At 35.8% G+C, this 14058-nt stretch overlaps 1 long non-coding RNA gene across 2 annotated transcripts in view; it reads left to right on the top strand.

The window, feature by feature from the left end:
- The window catches only part of LOC147005684 (uncharacterized), a 48738-nt gene that overhangs the window by 1859 nt on the left and 32821 nt on the right, over positions 1-14058 (top strand). For both annotated transcript variants that reach the window (XR_015046796.1, XR_015046797.1), the window contains exon 2: positions 2057-2206. This is a non-coding gene — a long non-coding RNA (uncharacterized LOC147005684). The remainder of the gene's footprint in view (positions 1-2056; positions 2207-14058) is intronic.

The raw sequence follows: 14058 nt of genomic DNA, 5'->3' as shown, positions 1-14058 counted from the left end.
TTTAAAATAATTTCAGTATATATTTATATAGTGTACTTTATAGTGAGCTAGTAGTTTCAGAAAACTTGTTTTTATTATTTTAAAACTTGCCTTAAAAACATATCCACTCATTTATTGAACAAAAACCTGAGCTGGGTTTTATTCCTGGGCCAGGAATATTGCTAGACAGTGTTAATGAGAAAAAAAGCCAAAGAGAAGACAGGCATGGCCTATTTCTAGGAGCTAATAAGGATCTGTTTGGTCACTATGAAGATAATAAGCAAGGCATATCATATTTTGCATTTGTAAATTCAACACATTAATATTTTTAACCTAGAATTATTCTTACAGATGTACAAAGAATCTTATGAAGACTTGACTGTGATCTTTTAAGAAGGACTGAAAAAATTAATATATTTCATTTACTATGTGAATTTAAAGAAGAAAAATTGATTAATCTTTTACCTTTAAAGTACAAAGAAAATAATGGCATCCTATATCCTCCTTTTGCCTTTTAGTGGTTTTTAGGCTCTAAAGAATTTACCAATAAAAATGTTAAGAACACATTGATTTATGCCTCTAACATATTTTTAAATTGCTGACTTTAAGAAGGTAAATTTATATTAGCATATTACATTATTCTTAAATCAATATAATTGGGTCTTTTAAGAAAAAGTTGATTGTACAATCTTTTTCTGTTAGTGTTGCTGCTGTAAAGAATTACTGTGAAGTTAACACCTCAAAACAACTCTTATTTTTATATCTTAAGATGGGCCTCAGTGCACTAAAATCAAGGTGTCTGCAGGCCCTGGTTTTTCTCTGAAGCTCAGCGGAGCTGTGTGGGCCTTTTGCTCACTGGTTGTTTAGTAGTTTGCTATTTGCTGATGTCAGGTTGAGGTTTCTTTCTTTCTCTCTCTCGTTATGTCCTTCTCCTTTCTTCCTTGCCTTTCCCTTCCTTTACTCTCCTCCCCTCCTCTTCCTTCCCTTCCATTTTTTTCCCCTGACTTTTGTTAGCAGAGGACTTATACAATGCCTGGATACCACCCACAGTCTGTATTTGGAGGCTATCTTCCTCTATCTTAGAAGCAAGGGGTGAGGCCCTCAGCTATTCTTTCCCCATTCCAGGCTTACATCTCCCTAGTCACTGGTTTTACAAAAACACATTTGATTGTTGTCTTAGGGTTTTACTGCTGTGAACAGATACCATTGACCAAGGCAAGTCTCACAAGGACATCATTTAATTGGGACTGGCTTACAGGTTCAGAGGTTCAGTCAATTATCATCAAGGCAGGAACATGGCACATCCAGGCAGATAATGGTGCAGGAGGAGCTGAGAGTTCTACATCTTCATCTGAGGGCTGCTAACAGAATACTGACTTCCAAGCAGCTCGGATGATGATCTTATAGCCCACTCCCACAGTGACAAACCTACTCCAACAAAGCCACACCTAGTCTAAAAGGGCCATACCTTCTAATTGTGGCATTCCCTTAGTCATGCATATACAAACCACCACATTCCATTTTCAGGCCCCCATGGGCTTGTTCAAAGCTTCTCATAGGCTCTCTTCACGGTGCTAAGCCTCAATTCCATTGCCCGACTCCTTCAGTCCTGGCCCAACTAAAACTGAGGCTACACCTTCACTAATGGTCTTCCAAGGCCTCAAACAGTGCCAATCCTTAGCTATTCTTTATGACCCCTTCATGCCTTCAAAACCAGTATCCCTGGATGACTCTTACACATTACCAAATACAGCTGCAGAATAAGTTACAACCTTGGCTATACCTGGAACACAGATTCTTTGTGCTCCCAGAAAACTTCCCAGAAGATTTCATCTCAGTGATGCCCATATCTTCTTAATCACTGCTAATTCTAAGCTCCAGCTAATCAGCATCAATTTTCTCAGTAGTCTCCTTCTCCTCTTGAATATAAAGCCAGAGAAAAATTGCTAAAGCTGCCAAGTTCTGCTGTTTGCAGGAGCTGATACATGGCCTCCTTGTTCTATTATATTATCACTAGCTTCCTCTTTTTCAACTCCTTCACTGCCTAAACTTGGCTGTCCTGGATCTTGTTTTGTAGATTAACCTTGAAATCAGAGATCTGCATGCCCATTTCCTGGGATTAACGGTGTGAATCACCATGCCTGGATTTAAGCTTTTCTTCACCTAGAACTTTCTCTGTCTCAGGCTGACCTGGAATTCAAGAGATCTGCTTGACTTGGAATTAAAGGTGTGTACCACCGTGCCAAATCTAAACTTAGCTGGGTAGGATCTTGTCCCAAAGTCCCACTCCCTTAATTTGTTATCCCCTTGAACACAGGATTCAGCTCCATTTCACTTCCTGGTACCCCTCTGTATTAGTTAGGGTTTTACTGCTGTGAACAGACACCATGACCAAGGTAAGTCTTATAAAAAACAACATTTACTTGGGGCTGGCCTACAGGTTCAGAGGTTCAGTCCATTATCATCAAGGTAAGAGCATGGCAGTATCCAGGCAGGCATGGAGCAGGAGGAGCTGAGAGTTCTATGTCTTCATCCAAAGGCTGCTAGTGGAAGACTGACTTCCAGGCAACTAGGGTGAGGATCTTATACCCACACCCACAGTGACACACCCATTCCAACCAGGTCACACCTATTGTCACCTATTTGTAAACCCCCATGGCCAACCCCTGGTACTTTGGAACAATATAGGAAGTGGATTAAAGAAATGGCTTTAGTGCAGCCTAGCTTCTAAACCACCAATGACCCCATGGAGTGTCTTATAAAAATGTACAGGTCATAGGCATTTAATCTTATATTCAAAAATATTGATAGAATCATCCTACATTTTTGATGTTTTCATTTTCAGACAGATTCAATCTAATATAACAATGGAATGTACAGCATAATCATGGGTAGACAAACAAATATAAGCCAGTCTCTTCTGTCCCATGCTACTTGGTATTTATCATGATTATGATTTTTGTGGATAGGAGTTCAGAGACTCAATTTAAGAACAAGGTGAGGGTGTTATGTCTATAACTTAATAATCAAAGGTACTTACCACACCATACAAGCTATGATATTTGTATCAGAATTGCTCCTAACACAGTAAATTATAGTGTTCTAAGAAACATGAACAACGATGGAAACACTGTGCCCTTCCTTACCGTAATTCTATTAGTGAACTACATACAATGAAATGGCTTCTTTTTTTTAAAAGATAGCTTTTTAAAGATAGCAGTAAGAAGAATATAATTAATGGGGCTATTGTATTTGTATTCTTATTCTAAATGAACTGGGTGACTCAGTAAATGTTCTTAGTGGTAAATCACATGTAAAGTGTTATCTCTGAAATTCCAAAATCTCTTGGCTTCCAGTTTCTACAAAAGTCTACTTTACCAAACATCAGTCTTTCACATCTTCACTTTTATGTGTGTATATAATTATAATATGTAAATACATACACACACACTTCCTAGATGTCTGGAGCAGTAGAGAATTCCATTTATAGTTTAGAGATTTATAAATGGAAGTTAAGAAAATATAGCTCACTTACCATGTTTTTGAACTGAGAGAAAAAACAATTTAGGGTTGCAAACTATAGAGACAAGGAGCCAACATTTCATTCATAATCTGGGAAGAACTATTTGGGAAACCTTGGGCAGTGCCTTTAGTCCCGAGCTTACGTGTTTTTTATTGCAAACTGCTGTTGAGTCCTACCTTTGCCACATGGGTTGTAGGAAGGCTTCTCTCCAGCAATCCAAGTGAGCTGCTTTACGTTCGTTCCCTTAGCACAGATGAGTGTGCAGTAAGTAAATGTTCACTGATGGTCAAAGCCGTCTTCTTTTCCATTCTCTATCATGGTTTACCAACTGGTTTTAAAGCATCTATCCATTGCTTGTTTGGTCTCTCGAGGTCTAATTTTATTTTGGAGCTCTAGTAGTTTGTATGATCTGATAAACTGTAACTGTTTTTAAATGATCAATTTACTACAGCAGTAGGAGACATTTTATTAGTTACTATATATTTTCGATATAAAATCTGACTAAAAACAGAAGCACACATATCCAAATGTCCATAGGATAAGTACAATACATTATTTATTTTCTCTTTCAAAATATAGATTTTAACAGACTAAAAGAAACCTCTTAGTCTGGTGATTCCGGAACATTTCCTCTGACTGATTGTCCTTTCGCCCAGTAATAGAAGGAAGGGAGAAGGGAACATGGCATCTGATTGTCTCAAAAGTGACTCAGAATATAAGAACCAAGAATGCTCATATGTCTTCACAGAAGTCAGCTAATAAATCAAAAGCATGCTCTTAGCTAATTCACATGTCTCCTCAAAAACCCCATGACCTCATGCCAATGAACTCAGTTGTCAGATACCTAACAGACTGTCTTCTTGTTCTGAATTAGTGAGGAATGTAACAGCACGCACATTTATGAGGCTGGGAAAACATTTTTAGTTTATTTTATGCCCAGATTAGCTATTGCTGGCCTAATGAATGCTCTGTAAAACCTAAAATCATACATAAAGGAAGAAATTTGTTGATAGTAGGAAAAGTTAAGTATTGCAATATGCTATATTAAAAAATAGTTACAGTTATTTGGGGTAATTACTTTTATATAAAATTTGGCATTTTTACCCCATAGTTAACCTATACTTTCCAAGTGGATTTACATGTCTATATCATTTGTAGAAATGAGATTGTAAAATAAAATGCATATTTTTATAATAATTTTAACCAAGTCCAAGCCTGCTGACATTATCCTGTCTTAATCAAGAAAGAATTAAGACAATCCCATTTAAAATGTTGTTATACTGATGCCTTTATACAATGTATAAATGAATACTGAGATAATTGAAGATATTAGTTTACACAGATTTTATTTTAATTTGAAATGCTAAAATGTCAGTGACAATGTGAAGGTTGCTGTGGTTGGTATAACTTCATCAGTAATGGAAAACTTGTTAGTATATAATTAACTGGCAGTGTCAGGAAAAAAAAAACTTTTGCAGGGGATCATTGTTGTCTTTACTTCAAATAAGTCAAATTAGTGGCCAATATAAAGTCACCATTCTTTGTCAAATCTGAAAACTATTTCCATCTGCATATGTACTTTGAACAAAAATTGCAACCACTCCTCTTTTCTGGTCATTAACACCAAGTGAGATTTGAACCTCCTGTTTCCAGACCTAAAAGGGAAGAACAGGAGAACATGAGTGAAAGAGGAGTTTTGTCATGAAACAATGCTAGTAGAGATAATGATATGACTTATATCATCATTATTCTCTGTTTCTACATGCATATGTTAACAAGTTATTCTTAATTAAAGTCCAAGACCCTCATTTTCACTGACCACCTTGATCAGTGTTCATGGAATACATGAAATGGAGCAAGGTACTCTTTCCTCCCCTGGTAGACACCCACAGGGTCTGAGAGGGCCAGATCCTGCCTTGTCATGAGTCTTCAAGTTAGCTTCTTCCTATCATTAGGCATGCTTATTATTTTCTAATACTACTAATTATATATTTATCCTCTGTCAATTATATCTAGTAATTCATCATTGCATGATGCTATCATTAATGGCAAAGCATCAATGGAAATACTAATGTAAAATTCCAAATGGTCAGATACTGGCAGGACAGGTATATGTTGCTGAGTGTAAGGTGGGCATCCAATTCATATATATTTTCTTCCTCTCTGTTTTCCAAATAATATAATTGAAGAAAAATGAAGATGGATTAATAATATACTTTATTGTGGTAGATACTTGACTTATATCTCAATCGTTTTTTTCAATGATCCATGTCTAATATTGTGTGTTCATAATTGAGAAATACAGTTCCAAGACTTGCTGAATGAACATTAGACCAACCTTATGAATGATTTTTCACTTATTGGCATCCAAGTAAAGTTAATGATGTTATTAGTCCAAAAATATATACCATTCATACATATCCAAAAATATGAGCACTCATATATATAAATGAAACCTAGGGATATATAGTTGATTAGCTTTTCTCACATACTGCTCAATCATTTGTTATTCTCCCTAATCATTATCCAGGTTTAACCTGATTTTTATCGAGATTTACCAATTACCAGATTGCAGGATGGTTTTGCATCTTTTTTTTTTTTTTCTGTTTGCTAGCTGCTACAGACTTCTTGTGGCCATAGCTGCTTCCCACTGATAATTACATTCCACCCTCATGAGCAGCTGCTCCATGCTGTGCCCTTCCACCCATTGATTGCCTGATTGCTTAAATTTCCCTATTTTCTGTAAGTTTCTAAAATGTCATGTGGATTTTAAGAAATATCCTTCTCTAGCACTTCTATCCTTTCAATTCATGGCAGCCTAGATTTAGTGTAGGATTCTCACTGTGTGCACAGAGTCTTTGATTACAAGAATGAGCAAGAACCATGCAGGCAAGGTGACAGCAAACAGCAGCAATAGGAAGTCTGAACTTGAGCTTCAGCTGCTTGGAGCTGTCTTGGATATATTTTTCAGTTCGTCTCTGTTTCTAACTGTATAGCAAACCAGCTTGGAAGCCGTGATTAACTTGAAACCACTGTGGATGTCAGCTCCCAGGTAGTGATTTTGGCAGCTATTTTGAATTTATCCACGTCAGTAGCTTGTAATTGCAAGCTTCCTTTCTGTTAATTCCTCAAGTTGTCTCTCTTCCTTCCTGCTGTGAAATTTTGTCCCTCTCCAAAACGAAATGCATTTTTTCTCCTGATACGAAAATCATACTCATTAATTTCTCACTTACTGATGATTCATTAATCATGGAAGGGCATGTGAGCTGCAGTAAAAGCAACTTCTTTAATGTAATGTAATTTAATTTAATTTAACAAACATTTATTGAGTGTTTAATGTTCACAGCAAAGCACTAAGCATAAGACCTAAAGAGAACCAGTTTGGGTGATATGTAAATTATTCTTTCATCAGAGTAAATGTTTAATAAACTTTTCTGAATCAAATCTAATTGGCAAATAATTTATTATGCTTTCAAGTTCAGATAATAATTCTAACATAAAATATTTAGGAATAGACATAAAGCAATAAAGTTGGATTATTTCCATAGAGAATAGAAAACTTCTTTGGTGGGAAGCAGCAACTCATTTACAGTTCCCATTCCAGAAATCAGTGACAGGTCAAGAATTAAATCCTGCAAAAACTCCTATCTATCTCCTCCCTTTGTGTTCTGTATTTCCTCTTCATTCCATTATGCAGAGCTCTAAAGGGGTTTATAGTCAGGGAAATGTTTAGGAAAATGCTGTTGAGTAAACTTGGTTATGGTGTGAACTATTCACTTATATTCAGTTACTCATCTCTTCGTTCATGAACCTGTAATGCTAGGGAAAATCAAATGCTAGTGAAGACAATGACCTAAGGCAATCCTTCTCAGTTGATCATTCCCAGGTAGTCCACTCCATGGAAGAGCACACCAATTGCTGTCCAGTGATAAACACTTAGAATTGAAAGCACTCACAGAAGAAACATATGAACTGAGCAGGCTATACTTAGGAATCTATATGTATACATATACATACATGTATGCTATAAAAATTACTGAAACAAGAGGCAATGAATTTGAAGGGGAGTGGAGAAGGGTATGTTGGAACATTTGAAGGGAGGACATTTCTCAGCTTCTTCACTCACAATGTAGATGCTCATGTCTATTGTCTCTTCTCTTTACCATCTATCACTTAAGCTTATTCTTGCAACAGAACTTGTCAAGGTTCCTGGTTCTCTTATTATGCTATCTGTTACAGCCGGTATGCTGTGATCTTTAGTCTCATTCTCGCTCTCCAGACTCCATTCTGCAACAGAACAGAAAGCACTAGAGTTCCCTGAATGTGCCCTGTGGTCTGTGCTTTTGCTCCTCTTCTCGTGCCACCCTGAGCTTGAAATGCATGTCATACATTGATATATTTCATTTTAAAGCCTGTCTGGGGTAGAAAAAAAAAACCTTTTTGAAAACTCTTATGATCATGGCCTTAGATTAGACATATTACTCATTCACTTGTGCCCAAATGTGTCCTTACCTCAATACTGTAGAGCTTTCTGTGTCCTTTTCCACGTTGATTTTCATTGTACCATTCAATGGCTGCTTAACTCAGCTTCATCGCAGTTCCTAACATATAGCAGTCAATTTATAAATGCTGACTGGATGACCTTATTGAATAAATAACACACGGGGAAATACTATCTCTCTGGAAAAACTAAAGTTGATTGCTTTATTAGTAAGATATTAATATTTATCCTTTTTTTCTCTCTGTATAATATACAGGATAGCACAAAGGTTCAGTATAAAAGTTACTGGATATGTTAACCCATATTGTTGGCATACTTGAGTTCATTATTTCCCTTTATCTAGAGTATGGTATGGGTTTTGAGGTCCAGTTGTGCTCTGTCCTGAAAGGATGAAGTCAATTCTAGAAAGGATGGAGTTCCTCTACAGGATCCTCCTCTGGTTGGGAATGAGTGCAGGGGTGGGGTTGGTGGTGCTCCTCAGGGTTTAAAAAGAAGGTCATCTCTGAGGATCTTCAATGAAACAGCTCTCTGATATGATCTTAGCTTGTGCATATACCTTTATTTGGGGTGGGTTTGTATTCATACACATTATTCAGGGTAAACTTACATATGGGCCTTGGAAAGACTTTTTAGGGTAAATGAAAATCATTGACTAGAAATTTAAAGTTCTATGAATGCCTCATTTGCTTAGAGAGGCTTTGCAGGAATCCCAGATACCTGTTGGTCAGGTTCCTATCTGGAAAAGAGGAAGTTGAATTTGTAATCTTCTCAGGGCTATGTGACTTTCTGCAGATAGAGGGTGTGGGAGGTGACAAGGTCAGAGAAGGAAAAGCTCTGCTGGTAAAAGGATCCATTTTGCTCTGAGCTCAAGAGCTCGGTCCTGACAATTCTAGATGGAAACCCTAATTAGCAGGGTCCAACACCAGAATTTTATATTAGCTTTATAAGCATGTGGCTTAAAAGAATAAACAACTTCCATTTACCTGGTGTGGATAGCTATTTTCTCCCACTTGGAAGGCTGATGAAACCAACACTCTAAGGAAACTTAGTAGTTTCAGGAACCTCATGAAATTTACAAGGTTCACAAAACCTGTGTTATACAAGTAGTAAAATTGTTTAGGAAAAGAAATTCTCAGGCCAATAAAACTGAGTAAGAGTTGTATAGAGAGATTTTAGGATAAAGATTTCTTAAGATTTACCCAAATTAAAATGAACTATACCTGATACAATTGCATTGGAATCAATCATGTGATAAGCATTTTCACAAAGTCTTCTGAAAGTAATGTCAATACAATTACTGGTTTGGCAACTCCACTGATTAGCTTTTGTAAACTTAATACAAACCAGGACACGTTTTAGAATTGGAAAATCAGTTAGGTTATTGCCTTCATCAGATTGATCTGTAATTAAGTCTATGGGAAATTTCCTTGATTAATGATTGCTAGGTTGTGCCAAAGTTGTAGGGACCCCAAAGACCAATGAGAATCAATTCACATGTAAACACACAATGCCCTTTATTAGGACTTCAGGAGCAAGGACTCTCAAAGTCATCAATGAAGCAGGTCAGAGTGAGAGCCCTGAGTCTAGGGATGCAAGATATTCATTGTGGTTACAGCAAGCTTGGAGAATTTCTATATGGGTCAGCAAGTTAATACTTTAAAAACTGCATTTCTGGCATAATCTGCAGGAACTGAACACAGCAAAACCACCTGACAAACAGTATGACTAGGTTATTTATTTTCTGCAGGATATCTTAAGTTATCTATATGTACCTTGACCCTGCTATTGCAGCCTGACTGGCTGCTGCTAAGGGTTGGGGGTTGCCATGGGATATTTGCTTAAGTGGATTTTGTGGTTTTCTTCCTGGAATTGGAGTTTCACCCATGGTCTCACACAAAATGGAGTTTCTTTAAAAACTGACTTGGTTGGGCTTTATAGTTATAGGTGGATCTAGCATACTGTGGGTAACACACCCCTGGGGAGATGATTGTAGATTGGATAAGAAAACAAACTGAGCCAGCCATGAAGAACAAGTAGTTAAGTAGCATTCCTATAAAAAAAAAGTAACATTTCTCTATGGTCTCTGCTTCAGTTCTATCCTGTAAGTTCCTGCCTTGAGTTCCTCAGTAATGGACTACAACCCTTAAGCTGAATATATACTTTGCTACCCAACACTGCTTTTGATCACAGTGTTTATCACAGCAATAGAAAACAAAGATAGACTTGGGTAGATTAATTTCCTTATTTTTCTCTTTAATGTCCTATTTAAGGTGAATAGGAGTTTGTTATTATGTCATCATGAAAATAACTCAGCAACCTAATATGTATATGTATTTGTGCATAAAGAGAAGGATGCATGAACAATTTCACAGATACTATTTACAATATGGGATAAGATTATTAAAGCTTTCTAATATGCTATAGAATAAATGATTAAAACTGTAATTTTATGTAAAAGAAATGTAATTCTGTAAGAATGAAATGATTTTCTTAGCATGTTCATTTTGATAACACCTGCAAAGGTCTAGTCAACTATTTACCAAATATCAAATGGTAGTCTTCTAGACACGACTCCAAAGCAAATGATATATATATATATATATATATATATATATATATATATATATATATATATGATATATATATTTCAAATTTTAGGGGAAATAATTGACATAGACAAGTTTATTCTAAAAATCAAGTATAACTATCTACAGCATACAGAAGGCATATGCCAAACTATTATTAATATAAGCCCTAAATTTGATATGTTATTTTCTTATCAGAGATGGCTAATTGTATCAAATACTAGATGTTTTAAAATTATATATACAGTAATAAATATGTCTGTTTAAAAATATTTTATAATTAAGACATATGAAGGAAATAAAGTATGCTAAAATATATTTTACATACAGTCCATTTAAGGACTGAAAAATTTCAAAGAAAATTAATTTATGGTTATTATTTAATTCACAGTTACTACATAAACAGTCTCATTGATTATTGCAACTAATATTATTGGTATATTTTGGTTGGTTAGCAGTAGAATGTTGGTAAATATTTATTACCCCAATCTCTAAGGAAATTTCTGTTGTGTAAATAGTCTCCATTGAAGCCAGCTTCAACAGACTTATGTGAGCTGATTGAACACAGAGTTGAAATCTTGCAATTTCTACAGGTCAGGTCTAGCAGTCCATTGCCAGATTGTTTTCCTCATGGTATTTAGCAACATTTGCTGCTTTAATTGTGATTCATTTTAATAAAGCAGTAAAACAAACCCTCGGGTAAAAGACAGATTACCTTGCAGGTTATCTTTTTATTCTCTCTGAATTTCCTCAAGCAGTTGCAGATGACAGAGGTCAGTTTTTGTTTTTTTGTTTTTTGTTTTTTTTTCCAATATGCCTGCTGTTGTCAACAATTTCCAGACATATATAGAACTTTTTAGAAGATTTGTTCCCATGGTTTTTAGAAAATTTGTTCCCATGGTTTTTAGAAAATTTGTTCCCATGTTTGGACCAGCACAGATCTTAAATGTGGGTGCATCGCAAGAACATAGAAATGAGGAAGCCATTGACTTTTGAGCTTGCTTTACTGGCATGCCCATCTGTTGCTGCTATTGCTAACCATTTTATGTGGATATTTGGAAATTTTTCAGATCAACATAGATTCAGTTTATGAAAATTTCTGAAGAAGTTTCACATAGATTTCCTTAGATAAAATAGGCAAGTGGCCTTGACTCCAGTTAACTGCCTCCTCCATGCTTAGGCAAGAAATTAGACTCAGAAAGTTACACAAAAGGAAGCCATAAAAGTAGGAGGGGTCCTGTGGAGAAAAAGGATTGTAGTGTGGGTGTGATGAAGGAGTGATGGTGACTAATGCTTACATCAGAAATCTGATAACCATCAAACAAAATGCTAATAAATAGAAAAGATAGAATGTCTTGTAAGTTAGAGGGAATAAAATAATAAAATAATAATTTTGATTCAATGAAAGTATAACTTAAAAACACTAATTGATTAAATAAGTGACACTGTAAGAAATATAAGAAAAAGTTACTCATAATTACTTTAGTTAAAATTCTGTTTCTTGGATTTCAATTTCCACTTATTCTCTCTGTATTAGTCAGGGTTCTCTAGAGTCACAGAACTTATGGATAGTCTCTATACAGTAAAAGAATTTATTGATGACTTACAGTCGGCAGCCCAATTCCCAACAATGGTTCAGTTGCAGCTGTGAATGGAAGTTCAAGGATCTAGCAGTTACTCAGTCTCACAGGGCAAGCAGGCGAAGGAGCAAGAGCAAGACTCCCTTCTTCCAATGTCCTTATATTGTCTCCAGCAGAAGGTGTAGCCCAGATTAAAGGTGTGTTCCACCACACCTTTAATCCCAGATGAAAGGTGTAGCCCAGATTAAATCTCCTTAAACTCGGAGATTTAATCTTCTGGAATCCATAGCCACTATGTCTCAAGATCTCCATACCAAGATCCAGATAAGGATCTCCAAGCCTCCAGATAAGGGTCACTGGTGAGCCTTCCAATTCTGGATTGTAGTTCATTCCAAATATAGTCAAGTTGACAACCAAGAATAGCCACTACACTCTCTTTTACATAGTATTTAGTTGTTGGGGATTTCTCAGTGTTATCAAAGCACAATTATAAGCAAAACGTGCTTGAATCAAATAAAGCCACTTGTCTTTTTGAACCTTAAAGTTACGTTCTTTCATTGGGTCCTTCAAAAAGATTATTACCAGAAGTATTATAAAAGTATTTCTGACAACATTAGTGTGACCCAATGAATCTTTGGATTTCCTTGGTGTTTCTTGTTATGTCCCTCATTCCATTTCTGATTTTGTTAATTTCTATACTCTCTCTGTGTCTTTTAGTTAGTTTGAATGAGGGTTTATCTTGTTTATTTTTCTCAAGGACCAACTCTTTGTTTCATTTATTCTTTGAACTGTTCTTTTTGTTTCTAGTTGATTGATTTCAGCGCTGAATTTTATTTCCTGCCATCTACTACTTTTGCAGTGTGTTTGTTACTTTTTGATCTAGAGCTTTCAGGTGTGCTGTTAGGTTGCTAATGAAGGCTCTTAGTACCGTGAACTTTCCTCTTAGCATAGGTTTCATTGTGTCACATTAGTCAGGGTATATTATGTATTCATTTTCATTGAATCCTAGGAATTCTTTAATATATTTTTTGCATTGCCCCAGTAGTAATTTAGTAAAGAGTTGTTCAGTTTCCATGAGTTTGTAGGGATTCTGTTCTGTTGTTATTGAAATCCTGCTTTAATTCATGGTAGTCTGATAAGACTTATTATTTCTATTTTCTTGTATCTGTTGAAAGTTACATTATGGTCAAGTATGTGGTAAACTTGGGGGAAAGCTTTATGAGGTGCTGAGAAGAAAGTATATTGATTTGTGTTTGGTTGATATCTTCTGTAGGTATATGTTAGGTCCGTTTGGTTCATGATATCTATTAGTGTCATTATTTCTCTAGATTTTGTAGGATAATCTGTCCATTAGTAAGAGTGGGATTTTGAAGTATCCCTCTATTAATGTGTGAGGTTCATTGTGCGACTTAAGCTTCATTGATGTTTATTTTACAAATTTGTGGTTGCTCTTGTTTTTGGGCATAGATTTCAGAATTGAGATATTATCTCAGGAGAGTTAGTTATCCTTTGATTTGGATAGTGTCCTTCTCCATGTCCTTTGATTAATTTTGGTTGAAAGTCTGTTTTGTTAGATATTTGAATGGCTAAACCAGCTTACTTCTTGAATCTGTTTGCTTTGAAAATCCTTTTCAAGCCTTTACTCTGAGGTAATGTTTATCTTTGACGTTGATGTGTGTTTCTTATATGTAGCAGAAGATGGAACCTATTTTGCATCCATTGTATTGTCCTGAATCTTTCTATTAGGGAATAGAGTTCATAGATATTGAGGGGTATTCAGTAGTGTTACCCAATGATTGTTAATTCCTCTTATTTTGCTGTTGTTGTTGCTGGCAGTGGTGGTGATGGTGGTTTGTGTGTGTTTTTGTTTGTTGCTGTTTTTTTTTATTT

Source organism: Mus caroli, unplaced genomic scaffold, assembly GCF_978045245.1.
Source record: "Mus caroli unplaced genomic scaffold, Mus_caroli_1 scaffold_3, whole genome shotgun sequence".
Classification (NCBI taxonomy): Eukaryota; Metazoa; Chordata; class Mammalia; order Rodentia; family Muridae; genus Mus; species Mus caroli.
The sequence above is the reverse complement of the archived record's forward strand: the minus strand, read 5'-3'. Positions and strand labels throughout refer to the sequence as shown.